Here is a 19,167-nt window from a genome sequence, read left to right as displayed (position 1 = left end):
GAAGTATGCATTTGTACACACAGCATGTGCCAAGTGGCACAGTTACAAGCTATCACAATTTTCCCAGGCCTGCATCTATTCACACCCACACTGGTATCTTGCAAATCCATACCCATATGCATATGTAAAAACAGATGTAAGTCTTCATTAGTATATGCATAAACATTCATTAGTTGCTATTCATGCCCACAAACACGTATATCACATCTGCAAGATAGTGAAAAGTTCCCTCCTAATGTACTGATACCAGAACAGGAAAAGACCTAGATTCTTACCCTAGCTGTGTCTAAGCTTATGAAGGTCAACTACAGTATAATGCTGCATTTCATTTATCTCCCTTCAAAAACTGAGGGGGACACAGACTTTTATCCCTTTTGTAAAACAGCCGGAACACCTAGAGATTAAAGAACTTCAGTGTAATGTTAGATCAATAGTATTTTCACCACTTTAAAAGGTAACGCTGCTTTCCTAGATAACAACAGAGTACAGACAGGAATCCTGCAATGCTGCAAATGCCTGTCTAAACTAGAGAGCAAAGTACAGGAGAAAGACAGAAAAGCAACTATTAATATCATTCTCCTGCATACAACACCCTGGTTTGTACACAAGTTCTGTGAAACAGGAAAGACAGCTGGGTCCTTCCTTTCCAGTTTTACTTCCTTTCAATTTCTCTTTTAGGCTTTGTAACATTTCTCTTTTAGCTGAGTAACATTCAGGCCCACCAACGTCAGGACCTCCGATTTTTTACTAGCATTTATTTTAAGACTAGACTGACTATGCCTGGTTTACACTCCTCCTTCACAGAGCAGGCAGGGCATCTTCTTTCAAGTCTCTCTGCAGAGAGTAACAAACTCCATTCCTGAATGTGGCTGCTCATCTGAGAGACAAGTGAGCTTCTGTCATTCTCCGAGTACAGTGAGTGTTTAAGTCAATTCCACCAAGCCACTTCACCAACAAGTCCTGACATACAGTCCACCCCTACTTATTTTTACACGAAAGCACCATCCTTATGCCACACTACAGTAAAAGGTGCCCTTCTGAATCAGCGCAAAGCGCTCTGAAGGAATCATAAAGAGAAACTACATGGCTAGAAACATCTCAGTGTAACACAAATGGGTACTTCAAATACCCACCTGAATACTAGTTTAAAAAAAAAAAATCAACACAGCTTTTTACTATTCCAACATTTTACCAAGCTGCTCCTAATCACCAATTAACAATGCAGTCATTTCTCCAATTATTAGAAGCCTCAAGTTTTTCATATATTCAGTGCTAATTAAGAATAAGAAGCATGTATTTTGCTAGTACAAATATTATGAAGTCATGTACAGGAAGAGGTAATTTTTTGTTACAAAACCAGTTGATATAGGCAGAAGTGACTACGTTCACAAGTCCACAAGCAAACCTGAAGAAGTTCACTGAGCTAAGAGGGAAAGCAGAGAGCAGCTAACAGAATTACATTCTTTCAGAAGTACTGCTCCATCTGTCTCTCAGCTGGGGCCCCAGAGACAGAGAACAAGCCTATGAACCAAAACCCTACAGGACAAAAATAAGAATAATGGTTCAACATGATTTTATGGCACCTCATCTAACCACTGGCTGTATTTTCTCTCCTTTATTAACTTGCATCTGTTGCCTCTTTCTTTCAAAGAAGCTATAGCCTTTTAACACTTCTCTTGAAAATGTTCCTCCCTTTTCTCCACAGGTATCAAGTATGTCCTCCCAAATACAAGACCATTAAGCAACAGTTTTTCTTTGTCATTCACTGTGCTTCCCCCCATACCGCAAGTAGTACTGACAGTAGCCCCTTCTTCACTTCACCACCAAACCATCCCCACCTGACTAGTAATACCATTACAACAGCTATGGGACCCCACAGTAAACCTGGCCAGGTTTGCCATCTTTTATTCCAAAGCAGCTATTTTTAAACCCAGATCAGTTTTCTGATCAGACTCTTCATGCACACCCAGACAGCTGTGTTGTGTGACAAGAGGAAAAGAGGACACAGCACCCCAGGATAAAAAAACCTGAGCAGCTGGAGGTAGGGGCACTGCCCAAGACACTCCTAAAAATCTCCCCTTTGCAATTGTTTTCCTTCTGTGTTTAGCTTTAATGATTGCTTCCATTGTTTCAGATCTGAAGAACCTGACGGCCTTAAGGCCTGTCTATTTACTGAAAAGGAACGCACTTCACTGAACAATGTAGCTGTAGGAAAGCTGTATCTAAAGTCTGTTTAGAGAACAATGAACAGTTGTCTTGATTTAGTATCTTCAGATCTGTAACTATCAATATTTAAACCAAAGGGAAAAACACTACTCTCACAGCAAGCACTATACTCATTTTACCCCATTGGCTCTGCAGTAACAGAGCTTAGCCGAGAAAAGTCCTGGTTTTAATAATGCTGCCATACCACAGAAAGGAAAATCATTTTTAGAAGTGAAAAGCACAAGTCAAGCAAGAAAGGAATTTTGTTTGTTTGTTTCTAGAGTTGCCTTTTTATTTAAGAAAACACAATGGAAAGCATAAAAATCTCAGAAGAATGAAGCAGACAACAGTGCCCTGAGGGAAAGGGAAGAAACAGAGAGGCTGCACTCCAACAGCAGGCAAGAATTATTAGGCTGTAGATTGCTAAGCGGTCCGGACCCAAAGCCCCTCCCGACCCAAAAGTATATATTTATGATTATACATGGGCTGTCTTCTCAATAGTTGCCACGTTACAGTATGCCTGCTAAACATCTAATTCACCCCGTTTGTGGGGCTTTTAAAAGTCAATTTAATACCCACAAAAAGAGATTCGGCGCATCTTTCAGGAGCCTGGGGACAGGAGCATTTACAAGATCACATACAAAGGGTGACAAGAAGTAGCTATTACACTTCCATTGGAAAATCAAAATGGATCTCTGAACAGATGCAGGACGTTTAAACTGCTCCCCCTAACAAAAGGGCCTCCCAGAAAATATTTTCCTAAATACCAGTCACACATGGATTGTTTCACTGGAGTAGACATTCAAGGTCACTCAACCCCCAAAATCCTACTTTCTCCTCTAGCTAGTTTCTGTGGATCCTCAGATACAATACCCTTAAAACCTTTTTCTCTTTTCAGAGCATCATGTCCAAGCACTAGCATCAAAGCCTGCTATATTCTGCAGACTCTAGCATCAACCAATGCTTCATCCTACATTCACCCAAATTCTCAGCTAACAGCACAGCTATTTAAAGGATTTCCCCTCCAATCTTGGAACAATGCATGCCATGTACCAGATGTTCACTCACCCAGGAGCTGACAGCCTGTCACCAACGAGGGAAAAAGGTGGGCAACAGCTTTTAATTCTTCTGTGTTCGGCTGAACAGCGTTCTCCCTCCCGTGCGCTGCATTCTGTATAGCCACTGCAGTGCTCAGAGCAAGCAGACTCGCAGGAGCAGCTGGAAAACAGCCTCGCATCTTCTAAGCTGAACATAGGTGTCCATCCCAGATTGAGGGTGGTTCTTTCACAGTAAACCTATCATCTACAGCTCCCTTAGACAGAGGGTGGGTCACAATGACAAGTGGCCATTGGAAGGTGATAACTAGGGCGAGAGAGAATAATAAAGCCAGAAAAATCTCGCGCACGCCTGTGTGTGTGTGTGTGTGTGTGTGTGTGTGTGTGTAGGAAGGGAAAAGAATAAGTGGAGCAAATAATGAGTGAAAGAATGGAGTCGGTATACAAAGAAAATTATTTACTGAACAGACTATTTGTGCTGCTGACCTCAGTTCATTCCTCTTCAAGTTTTAACTCCTTATGGTCAGGGCCTTGCCCGGGAGAAGTAAGGTCACAGTTTATTCCCACCACTAGCCTCCCATAACCATTCTAAGATATAACAACTAGATCCTGCAGGTGAGGACACGCTCCAGCAATGGGCTGCTGCTCAGTTTCAGTGCTCTAGTAAATTGTCACAAGTTACAACATGCTTACCAAAAGCCTGGTCAGACCATCATGTTTTTTCCCCCTCCACCTCTAAAGAAAAGACCCTTTGAACCCAGACCAGGTGGCTAGGGTTCATACCTCCACCATTTTTAAGACCTTCACAGAACAGAGGCATTTTCTGCAGTATCTGAATATTATCAGCTAATAAAGTTAATGCCTGCCAAACATTCCCTTCTATAACAAGGACTGCTGTATGCAAGTTAATCTCATACCCATGACCTTGTTCTTGCCACCTAAAGATTTTGCTGTCATAACTGAAACTCCATAGACACTGCATGTGTTTGCTGCACATAACTGGCATAAACTCCAATATGTCACAGCAACTTGCATTTTGCACAGCAAGAACTATCCCATCAAATGGGAACACTAACATCTTTTGCATTTCTATTTGGGGAAACAGGAGAATAAAATTTTTTATAACTGAAAAAATATGTCAATATTATATATTTTAAGCCATTACTGCCATTTGAGAACAAGATCACAGAATCTACTTGCTCTCAGATTCCCTGAGACTTATTAAGGATATTGTCTCCATATTGGAGCCTACATGATGAAGCTAGCAGCAAACCCCAGTAAAATTGTGCAATATGCAGTGTAACTTAGCACTAAATGTCATGACTGTGTTACATGGCCTAGCATTTAATTTACAGCACTGAAAACACCTTCTAGCCCATACCACTGTAAAGTAACTTTTTTAAATACAAGCCAAAGTATCTGACTTTGTAGACAGGCTGAAGGCTGCTCCCATTCTTCTGTCAGGACTCCATTCAGTCAAGTCACAGGAATTAAAACTGAGCATTTGCAATTGCCATTGTAGCAAATGAAGCACAATTCTAGTAAACAAATCAATCTAGCTTAAGCCAAGACAGCTGTTAGAAGGACCATGCTCAGCTACCCACTCTTGTGAATCATCTCCTGAATTGCTGTAATTAGCACAGCATTGTAAGGCAATTCATCCTCAAATCCAACAGAAGAAATTAACACTCATCTTAATTTACTGTGTTCATCTCACAGCACTTTATTCCCAGTCCATTTCAGAGTTTTCCCTTCAAGATCCACCTCTGTTGTGACACTAACAGGAAAAGGAACAACCGAGACCAGATACTGTGCACTGGCCTGCTGGGTCAAGTCTAACCTATGCATCTTGAACCTACTCAAGTCATCTTGGCCTTTCCTCTGCCTTCACTACTCTTTCACCTTTATTGTACTTCACGTTTCTGAAATTTCTTGCTTTCTTAAAAGTCTAGAACCAAAGTACTATGCCCGATAGCTGAATTCACCAGCAGACGCTGACTGTGAGAAAGCATCACGCCTGCAAGTTACCATCATGGTTTGGATGAAAGCATAATAAAGAATTCGCCACCACTGTCCTCTACCATCAAAAAGGCCTTGACTGCCTGGGATGTTTTCCTGTATGCTGGTTGATCCCTATAGCTTTATGAAACCTGTTAGCTTCTCTCACCCTTGGAGATCCAGACTTTTGATATTATAAACCTTGAGCTCATTGAGAGTTTGATGAAGCACAAAATAAGCATAGTTTAACAGTCAAATGAACAACAAAGGGCCTTTTGTGATAGCTGAAGAGTAGAGGAATAGAGCAGCAAAGGAATGAGGACTTGGAAAAAGACAACCCATTATATTTGGAGGTGACATTCTGCAACATTTCATTAATCATCTGATTTATCACTGACTTTATATGATTTCAAATGAATACAATAACTTCATTAAGTGTAATTGTTGTACTGACACAACTCATCTGAAGACTTTAGATTAAGAAAGAAAACGATATAAAGTAAGAACCGCTACAATGCTGCAAGAGTACATCACGGTAAGGAAATTTGACCTCTTGGAAAACATTTTCTTTGAAATTTTCTGGCAGAGGGTAAACAGTGAAGTCCCCAGGTTTTTGGTACAAAGGAGGAAGACTTACAAAATGCTTCTCCTCAAAAAAGTAAAGTTATTTCGCTTGTGTAATAGCACCTTACTGTTCCATGGGAGCTACAGTTCCAAGGTGACTATATCAAGATACAGCCCATCTTAAGATGGCAGAATTCATCACAGATGAAAATAAGTCATCTTTTTATAGCAGATAACGAAGGATAGCGCACAGCAGTTCCTGAAATAAAACATTTGGTTTTGACAATATTTCAGTTTGAGAACGTCCATAATTTAAACTAGAGTAGAGTTTTGAGGAAGAAAATTATGAAGTAAACAAGTCTTCTTCCAGAACAGTTACACCAACACTTTCAGCTAGCCTTAGAGAATAGAAGAGACAAATATATTTTTCAATCTACCCTTTTAGAGGATTACTAAACATTTTAATTCCTTCTATCCTAACACTGAAGCATTTTAGAAGACTGTTGCTTCAGTAACTACTTAAAAATAAACTCTCCAGAGAGCACATAGCACTAAAAACAAGACTCTCCAGACTGATGAGACATCTAGACAATTGTCCACAAAAGGGCACATTAGCAGAAGTCTCCTACAGAGGAAGCAAATGTCTCAAGTGACACTCTCCAAGCAATTTAGCTGTTTTAGATCACAGTTGAGACTACACCATTTCTAAACTAACATTAACCAATTCCCCTCCAAGAAAACAATACAGCAAACTGCACAGCTAATCCAGTCCACAAGACGCACCCTGGGTGCATTCTATGTTCCTACTGGCTCCCACTGTTAAGAACAGGCTTATGGTTATTGCTAACAAAATTCAATAGTTTCTTCGCCATGGACCAAAGAAGGGTAAGACAGTAAACAGCCAGGAGGGAAAAAAAAGAAAATGGCTGTGGGGAACATGAAACAGAAAAAGCAGGCAGTGGATTAAAGGAAGGAAAACATGTAGGAGGAGGAAACCAGAAGGAACACTGAATAACGAACCTGAACAGCACACTCTGCTCTCTGAAAGCACCCAAAAAGCCAGTTTTCCAGTGGCACCATGCCCTGAGACACAAGGATAAGATACCAGAGACAGTCCACCATTGCTGGGATGCCAGATTCCCTTCCCCAGTGCTACTGAAGTTCAGTCTGGCCATGGCCAGAAGAAGGTTCTGCATCTTGGGGAGGCACTGGGTAGGAAGGGTGCAAAAAGAGATGGGAGGGAAAAGTACAGTGAAAAACGAAACAAGCAGACCTGGAGGAGATAGGAAAGGGGCTACATGTTGTACTCACAGCATACTCATCAACGAAGATCTCCCTCCTGTCCCGGAGGGAACATGGATCAGGAGACTCCTCCCTCCCTCCATGAACCACACTGTGAGTACACTCATGACCACAACTGTATGAAGGATTCCTTCAGCAGACTGTGGAATTGGCTCAGCATACAAGCTGGGCACTTGAAGTACCTTACACCTCTTCTGATTTTCATAAGTCCCATCACTTACTGTCTGGGTAGGATATGAGACCAGGGAAATGGGAACAAGTGTGGTATGAATGCAGAGAGGCGTCTGAGGGACAGTTCAGAAGCAAGTCCACTCAACATCATGAAGCCTGACCATGCTGAGTGGAGCTAGAGGTGAGGGAGGATGTGCCAGGGACATTTGCCCTGAATGCAAACTGCTTGTGTAATAGCAAGACAAAGGTTCCCAGATGATAAAAATATATACCTCTCACAGATACATACCTCCTCATAAGCCCACAGAGTTTATATTTTGCAGCTTTAGAAGTGTCCCACTGAATGATTTGAAGGTTGGTTCACATCCTGAAATAAATCCACTGTCAAATAATATTCTATTCAATACACTGAACTCAAAACTTCCCAGCATTTGCCATTCCAAACATCAACAGAAAAATCGTATATGCTTTCTTGCACTCTCATCTGCTTTATTTAAGAAAAAAAAAAAAAAAAAATCTTAGACCCCAGACTTCTTTGCTATGTTTTAATACAATATTTGGCACAGCGGAGTCCTGGGTGGGTCTCCAGGCAAGTGTAACACAACAGGCATTGTATGTAATGCAAAAGCAACAAGAAAAGTATAAGGTACAATGATGGGCTCAGCTGTAGTCTGTCTGTCTTTTCTCTCTGAGGGAACACTGAATACTATCACTGTGGAGAATTATTAGTGGAGATCTGCTACTGATGCTGTCACCTTCTGCATAATTCCTCCATTTTCAGATGTACAAACTCCTCTCTTTCTGAAGTACTGGAAGCAGACCAGGTTATCACTGACACCCAACCTTTTCCTGTATTTCCTGGATGTGTAAGCAGTCCTACTCTCCCTGCAAAGTCCACAATATGTTTAGATTCTGTTTATAAGCAGCAAGACAAGTGACATTTACAAGATCTAGAAGAAACTTGAAATAGCAGGTGTGAGGCACTGGCCTTCCCAGGCTCACCAAGCAAACTATACACAAAGGCTAACTCCAAATCAGTCTTTCCTTACAATCAATGCAGAAAGTGGCAGAGCTCTAGAGAATTCTCAATGGGAGCCTCACTTAATTAGTGATTTAGCATGGCCAAGTGAATCATCAAAAGCATGCCACATTCCCCAAAACTGTTCACCCTTCCTGACATAGAAAAGCCAGATTAGACTTTCTCAAACTGAGCAGAACTCTGTTTATAGCAGATGGAGTACCATACACAATGTACACAGACTATTATTAAAGAAATAACTTTCTCTTGCAAAAAAAAAGATTAGTGAAACATTCTTGGATTTGACTGTTTAAATCAGGGCTCCTAGGCAAACACCTGCCTCCATTCCTCATTTCTGTGCAGATCACCACAAAACAGGAGATGAGAAAGTCTACTGTCCTCCGCTTTGTTTCTTCAGTCACATAACCATGATGTTGCAAGTGTTGGAGGATACTTCTCAACATGAGATCCATAGTCGTCTGTTATGTGGGTATTACTGGATAGATATCAATTGGGTTTGCGCTCTTTAACTGGGTTAGAGCCAAATTTGGTTTCTTGTTGCCCTTAGATTCAGTTCTTTAATGAACCCTGAAAAAATCCATAAGCAAGTGTTAAATGGTACAAACCGCTACAAGCTGCAGTATCTCACAAAAATGGAGCAGAGTTTATACTATCCTTTCCATATGACCCAACAAGAGAAGTCCTTTTCATCAGCTGTGTAAGTATACACAGCACATTTAGAAAGACTAAGAGAAGGGCAATAAGGGCCTCCCAACCATCCTGTTAAACCAAGGCAGTTCCACCAAGGTCATAAAGAGATAGAAATGTTAGATATGATTCACATGGCCAGAAGCACTTTTACTTGTATGGCAGAGATAACAAGATATGATTCCACAAAAACGCTGCTGTTCTGCCTACACTTAAAATTCCAGTGAGAAGTCTCCCTGCAGATTCAGGGTAAAGAGATCTTAATAATTTAAAGGGAGGCCACTATAAAAGTTATGCTATCCGTTGCCACTTTAGTTCAAAAGTTACTTAGAAGAGTAGAAGATTATACCCTAAGACTTCCTCAGACACACCACCCAAAGCTCATTCCAAAGCATCTTGCAGCAATGACGATAAAGGCTATAACTAAGAAAAGCTTGAAAGAAAGATTTATTAGAAGTCTTCAATGCACTGAAATGTCCTTTTCCCTCAACCATATCAGCTCCCAGCAAGCCTTGCCTCACTTCAAAGCACTGCAGATTTGGAGGAATTATTTCCAAACAGCAGAGCATAAAAGTAGTAATACAGAACAATTTTCCTGCTGGCCAAAGAGGAAGTTGATGTAATAAGTGGGTTATTTCCCAGATTTTAATTAAGCTGTACAACTGGAATCCTAATGCAGGCAAACACAGCAAAAGACCCATAACATAACAAAATATACCTGGACCGATGTTGGAAACAGTCAGCACAGAAAACAGAAAACTGCAAGATTTTACCCATGTTTCATATCATACAATAATGTTTGAGATCACCAGTCTAAACCAGAACATAACAGTACATAACATGCTACATAGGAGCAGAACAAGAAAACACACCTCTTGCACACAAAGACTCCAACTCAAGGGATGAGATGATTGCTGGACAAGTGGATCCAAAGAAAGAAGGGAGCACAGCAAAAAGGCAAAAAACACTCAGGAGGATAAGCAGCGGCCTACTCAGTCCACTGCCAGGCTGCTCTGGTTCAGTCAGCTCATGGCAGGGGAAGGCATTAAGAACTTCTCTGAAGGCAGAAGATGAGATAGCTCCATAGATGTTTATGGGACCTTTCTTCATGAAGGGTGAAAAGCATCCATCCGCCACTCCTCTTTCAGGATGAACAAGGTAAAGAAAGACCACAACAAGGCTTCAGTAAATGCCCAAAAGTTAGCAGCATTAACAGGTGGGACTACATGTCAAATCTCCACAGTATGCCACTTAGGATGACAGTCAAAAAGGGTCAAGAAGAAAATTAGCTTATGTCTGTAGTTGTATGACCCCACATAGGAATGATTTGCTAAGAGTCTTAGTGGCAGACAAAACCAAAACCAAACACTTTCAGTAAAAATGGTCATGGTTTTGAACAGTTGAGTGTCAAAAAGAAATCCAGACAAAGTGAGGGCAGCCTAGACTAGTTTTAACCATGTGGCTAGACACAAAAGATCATATCTCAAAGATGTTGTGGAGAAAGAATGAAAAAGGTTAACATATAACCCAGATAAACATCTGGATAGAAGGCAGTGATGACAGGCTGAGACAAACAGGAATGTAGTAAAAAGGTTTTCCTCACAATTTTCATAGCTTTCTTCAGCATCCCTTCTCAAAAATGAAATGCAGTTTCTCATGTTGTCTATTGCAAAAACAACAGTTTCAGAACAGCTGATCTCTATTGGAACAATCAGGCTTCTGTCTTCAGCAATAAGCTATGCTGCTACTGCACACCTTTAGCAGAAAAGTTATGAACTCTCCTTAGGAAGTGTGGGATGAAATAGGTTCCTCTTTCCTGAAACAATTCTATTGTTAATTTACTGCTGTCCACAAAGAGCAAGAACTTGCATTTCCTTTCCTAGTCTCACTGAGTACTTCTGAACAGAGCAAATTTCAATACCTCAGAAAAGAAAGAAAAAACATCCTTCAGTTTCCTCTTGCTACCAAGCCAAATAATTGCTGCTTGATTAAAAGGGGGAGAGGGGGTGTCAGAAGAGACACAGAGGTCTTAAATGGTGCAAACCGCTACAAGAGACCCACACAGGTGAGCAACCTTCCTTTCCTTAAATTGTTTCCGGTATCTGGGCACTGAATTTCTATCACAAGCCAATCCATACGTAAGAGCATCACAGTGCCTCTTCAAATCAAGATACAGTACAGGCAGGAGAATGAGAAGAGCTATGAACCATGTCAGTTTACTGTTAACATAAAGAAACCAAATGCTGTTAGAGCCCCATCAACTACATATTCCAACTACTCCAAAATTAGGAGGAGACTGCAAGAACAGACAACAAATAATTTGGTGGCTGCGTGTCCCAAACACTCAGCTGGAATCCAAATGTTTTCATACTGTTCACAAACACCATCTACGTGCAGATCTCATTCTTCAGAGTGTACATTCTTGGGTTCTCCTAGATGCACTTTTCCCTTTCTCCCTCTCCCTTGTGCAATTACAACAGAAGATGTCATTCAGCTGGGGGAGGGAGGAGGAGAAAAAGCAAGGAAAGGGTGGTGATTTGATGTTCCTATGCTACCTTACCTCTTGCTCTGTCTCCACTGTTTTGGGCTCCCCTCCTAGTAAATAAACAGTGCCTGCCTCTTGTATCTTATCACATCATTTCCAAATAGCAGCATGAACACTGGATCAGTATCATTGTGCTTTATTTCCACCTATCAGATTATGAACAGCATCTCTGTAGCTGACATCGCAGTTACATCCCGCTAGTTTGCAAGGCTAAGATCAGTTCTAGGCTCTGGTGCTGCTGGGAGACCTAAGAAAATGCAAGCAAGGCTCCCCAGTGGAGCTCATGTAAAAACCCACTTCCTGGATTTACCAGGGGGAACTTCCCCCTCCTCCCCTTTTTAAATGAAAGGTGGGATTATTGTTAGGATCTGCTACAGTAAAAGCACTCACCCAGGAAAACTCTCTTGCATCACATCCACACTAGGAATATCTCAGCAGTATTAGAACAGTCATACAGCGCATTAGCAAAGCTGCATTTCACACCCATATATTAACAACAGACCACAGTGTTAAGACAAGCCCCTAATAGCACACGTGCTTTACTCATATAACAATCTGTGTGAAGACCCCTGATCAACAGCTATGCTGATGGAAGATTTTAGCGTAGCCCTAGCCTCAGCTGCAAGTGAAAGGATTTTTCCACCCCAGGCTGTTAAGCTGTAGATCAACGTGCAGAGAACAGATTCCTAAAACATCAGGGCTGGAAGCTGCATGGCAGAAGCAAGTTTTGACCAACCTGTTACCACAGCTGCCTAAGCCTTCTCCACGGAAATAGCACAAAAGCCATAACACCAAAGAAAGTCCATGTATGGGCTCTGCTGTTGCTCTCACAGGCAATTCCTGTGACACAGTCAAAAGAGACTTTTAAGTTTTCTGTCCTAGAGCTACCCTGAATAGAACTCTGAGATTACATTGGCAAGACAGCCCTTGTGTTTGAAAAGGAGAAAAAACACCTAACCCATTCATGGATTACTTAAGTGACTGAGAAGGCATTTTGATAACCTGCAAGATGAAAGGAACACATCCAGCTAAGGACCAATTCTGCCTCAGCTTTCTCCAAAAGCAACACATCATCAGCTCTGCATTACCATGTGTACAACAATAATTCGAGCTCTCTCATGGAAAAGTAACAGTGCTGTAGTCTTTATCAAAGGAGACCTGCACCTGCAAAATAACTAAGATTTCTCATGTGATGCATGTTTCCAGGACATCTGAAAACCACAGAGGCAAGAAAGCTTAGAATAAAATGTCATCCTGACCTCAACCAGCTGTGTTTACGTTTACAGCAGGAATATACAGTCGCATACTATTTACAGATCCTTTCTTAACACACAGGATTAGTCAGGAACAGGATTGGTATTCAAATTTATTAAAAATTGAAATTCAGAGATACACGTCATTCATAATCAGCATAACTATTAGTTATTTTTTCTGCACAAATACTTAAGAATAACTGTTAAAAGAAAAATCTTCATGGTTGTCCTGTAACACAAGAGGAGTTCCCCTGTCCATTAATTTAAGAACTAAAGAATTTCCAACTTCACCAGTCAGCTATAAAGGTGTACCTTCCAACTGTAATTAAGATATGAATGAATACAAGTCTAGTGTATCTAGTTATATCCATCTGTGTTCTTGGACACAAGTACTTTAGCAAGCTGCAAGCCAAGTACAAATACATCTGTTCCCTCAACTGTAGTGTGACTTTCAGCTGCAGATCAATGTATACTGGACTTTTGGCTGGTTTAAAGGGACACTGCCAACTTCAATCTAACTCTACATCTAGTTTTGTGCAAGTAAGCTTTCACGGACTCTTAGACCAGTAGAAATATTCCCATAATTAAAGAAGTTAATTCCCATGCAGTAAGTTATTTTTACCAAACACATCCCTGCAGTATGACCAACCCAAACACAAGTGCTGAAAATGTGACAGTGAAAAATAAGTAGAATAAGCACATTCTCTAAAAGAAATGCAGAAAGAGGTATTAGCATAACTATTGGGAAAAGAAGTCTATTTCAAGTAAGTTCTTAGTCACACACAGAAAATTGTTTACTGGGTTTTTTCAAGCTGAGATAACTTGTAGCTTTCAAAGTTTGTAACTAAAATGGGCCCTAAAGGACAGTCAGTTTCTGCATATCCAGATCATCCAGTCAGAGGCCATTTATTTACTCAGCTTCCCCTAAGGCCCCTACGCTAGTACTGACCCAGTCCATTTAAAGTACAGGACCCCAATTTTAAGTCTAACACTCAAAGAGATTTTCCCCAGATTCTTCATTTTGTTAACCTTTCAAAGTACAAGTACAGAATCAACAAAGGAAGTGGCGATTTTTGTGGTGCCAGACTTGAAAATTATTCCTCCATCTCAACAGAAGTTATTGTCAACTGCTCCACAGCACTAACCTTAAATGGATGACTGCGTGAGGTAAGAGATGACTTCTTCAGAACATGCAATGAAGTTATTACAGTGAATGTATAAGCAAGTTTTTATTGTAATAAGAGAAGGAACCCCTACTTAACAAGCTACCCTTGTTAAGTATTCTAGCACGCTAAACACATCTTGGGACAACAGCCTGCAGGGATTAAGTCTGTATCGCAACAAAAAAAAAAAAAAAAAAAAAGAAGTAGAACAGAGACAAAAGTATTACAAAGCTAGACATCTCTTGTACTGAACATATCTAGAGTAAAAATAAAAAGGCTAAAGGCTTGAGTCGGGGAGACAAGCAGAAGCCTATATAAAATGAAGACGGTACGTGCCGCTTCTCTTGCGGGGGTGTCACTAGCTACCTGACGATGGAAGCACCAGGAGTACTCTGTGACACCGTGGGAGTCACCGCTGCAAAGCTTGCCCGCGGTGTAACGCCACCCGCCCAGCGGCTATCAGCGCTGAAGCCGGCGAGCAGGAGCAGCACGCTGTCGCACGGCGCCCCGGGGGGACCGAGCCGGCGGGGCAGAGCCCTCCGCCCTCCCGCCTCCTCCCAGCCCCGGGCGAGGGGGTGAGGTGCCCCGGCACCTTCGGCCGAGCCACCCGCCGCCGGCGAGGCTAGAGCTCGGGGTGGGGGGTGGGGGGTCCCCCCCAGGGCGGCCGCCACCGCCTCGTTCCTCCCCGGCGCCGAGGCGTGTAATCGGGCCAGGGAGCCGGCAAGGGCCAGCCGCCGAGCTGCGGGGATCGGATTCCGCGGCGGTGCCCTGCCTCCCTGTGCCAGCTCCAGCCGCCGCCGCTCCCTGCGGGCCCGCACGGCCCCCGCCCCGGCCCGGCGCCGCTCAGAGACACCCCCCCCCCCCCCCGCACCGCTGCGCCGGGCCGCTCCCCGGGCGATGCCGAGGGATGAAGCGGATCCGCCGCCGCCTCCCCCCGCCCGCGCGGCCGGGCAGCGGCCACCCCACCTGCCGCGCCGCACCGGAGCCCGCCCGCCCTCCTCCCCTCCCGGGGGGCGGCGGCGGCGGCTGCGGAAGGACCCCCGCCGCAGCACTTGCCTTCGCCTCATGCTGCTCCGGGGGCGGCGGTCGCAGGGCTGGCGCGGCCCGAGGCGCCTCTGCCGCGGGGGGCGCCGCGCCGCGCTCCGCCCGTCAGGCTGCCGCAGGGGAGCGGCGCGGAGCGGCCCGACCCTGCCCGCCGCGGGAGGGGGCGGGAGAAGGGGCGGGAGAAGCGGCGGCGGCGGCGGCGGCGCGCGCACACCTTGGCAGCTACCGCTGCCTCGGCCCGGCCCCGCCCCGCGCGCGGAGCGGTTGGCGGGACGAGAGGAGGAGCGCGCGCGGGCAAGCCCACCCTCCTCCCGCCCCGTCCCCTTAAAGCGATGCAGGGGCTCAAGGGGAGGGCGGCGGGGAGCCGGGGCTCCAGCCGCCGGGCCCACGGTGCTCTGAAAGAGGGAGAGAAGGGGAGGAGAGCGACAGCTACGGGAACGCAGCAGGTGCGGCGGCGAACAATAAAAGGACGCGGCTCCCCCCCTCAGCCCCGTCACGTTCTCGGCTCCTCCCCCGCTCCCTGGCAATGGTGCGCTCCCACCGCGCGAATCGCACAGGCCGGGTGGCGATTGGCCGTCCTGGCGGGGTGGGGCGGGGCCAGGGCGCGCGCCAAACGCGACTGGCGGAGAGCGATCAAAAAAGGGGCGGGGCCAAGCGGCAACCGTTTAAAGCGCCTCGGGCGGGGTTGGCGCTCGCGTGTGGGGCGGCGCGCTGCGTGACCAGAGCGCGCGAAGGGCCGTTAGAGCGCGCGAAGGGCCGTTAGGGCGCGCGCCCCCGCCCGCCGCGGCCAGGGCCCTCGGGGCGGGCGCCGCCCCGCGCCTTGCCCGTACCCGCTCCTGTCGCCCCGGCCAGCGGGCCCCCGCTGCCCCCCACCCCCCGGAGGGGAAAGCCAGTATTTCCCGCTCGAAGCAAACCTGCTGCCGACCGGAATCCCGCGAAGACCTGCCCCCCCCCCCCCCCCCCCCCGTCCCCTCCCCCGAGAAAGCGACCGGAGCCCTCCCAGCTGAGGCGAGAACAAGGAGAGCCTTCTTGCAGGCCGGGCGGCTGAAACAATAGGTGCCGCCACACAAAGCGCTGCCTGTCAGCGAGGCTCCTGGCACGAGCCGAGGTGTGCGCTTGGAAGACTTCCACGCACGCTTTGCGTGTAAATGTGAAACGCTGGTGAAGCCGAGAGCGGGAGAGATGGCACGTAAGAAACCGGCAGGAGAAAGGTGGCAAATCAGACCTAAAAATGGCTGGAGAGATGCTTATAAAATCATCATGAGAAAGGGCTAAATATATTTTTGGTTCGGGGTTGGCTGGGGAGAAGCTTGGAGCTGTCATAGCAACTCCTCCTGTTTGGATCCTGCTGCGTTAGGGAAAATAGCTCATTGCCTCGGTCTCTGTGAAATAAACAAAATTGCACCAGAAGAATGCCTGCTCCTGTTGTCCTTGTCCCCTGTTAACTGAATCACCTTGAAAGACCCAATTATTGACTAATCCCTCAGGTTGCGCTGAGGTTAATAGTATAGGTACTGGACGGACAGGGAAACGACAAACCCCCGTTCTTCAACAAAGTACTGCGAGGAACATAGAAATCTTCAGTCTCTGTGTGTGTACGTAGGCTTATATATGTATGTATGCACATCTGTTCACTTTTTTAAATGCTCTCAGAAGCCACAGGTTGCTGGCTGCGTACTCTGCATCGGAACCAGCAGTCAGGAAAAGCACTGTCAGTTCAGCATGTACATACACCCACATGTCTGTGTGCAAATATATATACATGTTTGTATACTGTTTATATATAAATATTTCATTCCTATCTGTACACTTTAGTGTGTATATGCAGTGCACACATACATGCTGCTTGGCCACACTCAGCTGAGTATGCCTTTGAATTCTTCAGCCAAGGGAGCCAGTTGATATGCACCTGAATAAAGCAGGAATGCAAGCCAATACAGAAGCACTGTGAATGACCCAGGGATTAGGAATCAAGTACAAACCCAGTATAATATGATAATAGCAACAGCAATATGAAAGTACGCCAGGTTTCCTTTACACAGCCTCTCCAGCGGAGATAATTCAAACACTTTTCACATCCAGACCCACACAGTCCCCATGTCCTACCAAAGCCATGGTCTTCCAACCCTACCTTAAGAGAAGTTTGGCTCTCCATAGTCTATTGGAGATTTTGGCATGAAAAGCAGTCAGGTACTGCAATAACATATGCGATAAAAACCAAAATAGATACTGTTCATAAGCGATGCATAAAATGAGTTCATGATATGGCTGAGGAAATTCTTACTACAGTGTGGCGTGACAAATATCAGCCAGAATTGCACAATTCCCAAATCACTATCTATATCCCTGCCTGAGAACAGATGGAGGAAAGCCTTTAGCTGATCTAAACTTGGCTCAACCCACCCCATTTACTGATGGAGTTTCCATGAGCATAGAAATTAGAGCTACTGGTTGCAATCACTTGAGAGCCGCAGCCTGCTGATTGAGCTCACGTGTTGGAAAATCTGGTGAAGATGCTGGCCCTTACCTGAGCAGAAGCACAAAGTCATGCACATACAAGTACCAAAGGGCAGGCAGAGCGCCAGTCAATGGATATTTCCACCTTTGAAGTCAGTGAAGGCCACTGACGTAGTAGCTCTTTGCAGGGGGAGCAGCAGCCTTTATTACCTGTTGATAGCCAAAATATCAAGGTGTCCTCCTCTACAAAGATGGAGGTTGAGGATGTGTTACATTATTGAAAAATGAAAGCAGACAGAGGAGGGGGTTTACATACGGTGATACAGGAGACATTTTAACATGCTCTCAAAGGGGCCAATGTGTACAGTCTGTCCACTGATTACTGGCTGAGCACTCTGCCTCTCAGCAGTCAGGAGGAGGGCTGTCAGTTTAACAGTAATCTTTGTAAAATGCTAATAAGGACACGAACAATTCCCATTAGGGAATTGAAGAGCCATCTGCACTCTAGCATGAGGCTGCCTATAGCATCCACGGCAAGACTGTACATCTTGGCTTGATACTTTGGAATCCAGCACCAGCAAGGCTTAGTCATATGACAGGGTTATTTGCATCATTATGCTATTAGATTGCCAGAGAAGTTTTCACAATGCACTGTAAGAGGAAGGGTTTAAACAAGTAGAACTAAAGCAAAAAACAAAGCACTATACTTCCTTTGCACGTCTCTTTTCACTGCGTGCACATGGTGTTCAGAGTGGGAGGAGGGTAGAAGGCAGTACTGTACAGAACTTTAGGCTAATACAGTGTACACACAAACCCAAGGGGCTGCAACATTAGTACAAAATGTGCTACTTTGTAAAAGCAAGTGAGAACAGCTGAAATCCTGCACCACAGCCTAGTAGGAGACTGATGTTCCAGGCTGGCGATGTGCAAGGTAAGCCTATTGCCGTATCTTCCCTGAGGACTTTACAGAACTGCTGGTTTGCGCTGGGCTAGGTAACACTCACCTCGCCCCAGCCAAGCGGTGATTCCCTGTGAATGAATTCCTGCAAGCACTGTAAAACTGGGTGCCTAGCACCCCAGAAGTGACCACTAGCAAGCAGAGCAGCCGTCGAGGAAGCAATCCCAAACCAACCCAGGGAAAAATACTGTGATTCAAGATTCAGCTCATAAAAGGATGTGAGCTGCTATTGCTCAAAATAAGGTCAGAGTATGGCAGAGTGTCCCATTTTGAAAAACCAATACACAAAAATGAGGCCTGACTTTTTTTATATATTCCATTTCTAAGAGAAATTATTGAAGTTTCATAAGGGCCAGGTGCTGCTCCCAGTTAGACAAGGAGTATAGCAAGGAAGGCAAGTTACAGAAGAAAATCCAAGACAGTTTTTGGTACCTCCATGATATCAAAGCTATTTTCACACTAAAAATGGCCAAAGAATCTTGAATTCTCTTCTGCCACCCTTCCAAGGCTCAGAACTTGCCAGGTGCGTGACTGCTCCTGTGGGAATTTGTAATCTCTTTAAAAACCAAGACCAGCAAATTCCACTGGAAGCATAGTGTCCCAGAGCAGAGACCCCACATCTGGAATTAGCAAGTAAAAACACAGCAAGTGGATTTTCAAATGAGGCAGTGATCACTGAATTACAGGGCTGGAAGGGATACTGAGAGGTCATCTAATTCCATCCCT

At 44.8% G+C, this 19,167-nt stretch overlaps 1 protein-coding gene across 21 annotated transcripts in view; it reads right to left on the bottom strand.

The window, feature by feature from the left end:
* The window catches only part of MICAL3 (microtubule associated monooxygenase, calponin and LIM domain containing 3), a 188,131-nt gene that overhangs the window by 148,721 nt on the left and 20,243 nt on the right, over positions 1 to 19,167 (bottom strand). For 9 of the 21 annotated variants that reach the window (XM_052790715.1, XM_052790713.1, XM_052790719.1 and 6 more), the window contains exon 1: positions 3,274 to 3,465. The exons of 2 other annotated variants lie outside the window; for them this stretch is intronic. The gene's annotated coding sequence lies outside the window, so the exon portion shown is untranslated. Of the gene's footprint in view, positions 1 to 3,273; positions 3,467 to 19,167 lie in introns of those variants that run through there. 10 more of the 21 variants (XM_052790720.1, XM_052790721.1, XM_052790722.1 and 7 more) reach the window with 4 other exon arrangements.

The sequence above is a fragment of the Harpia harpyja genome, chromosome 6 (assembly GCF_026419915.1).
Source record: "Harpia harpyja isolate bHarHar1 chromosome 6, bHarHar1 primary haplotype, whole genome shotgun sequence".
Lineage (NCBI taxonomy): Eukaryota > Metazoa > Chordata > Aves > Accipitriformes > Accipitridae > Harpia > Harpia harpyja.
Note: the sequence above shows the minus strand (reverse complement) of the source record. Positions and strands in the feature narration are given on the sequence as shown.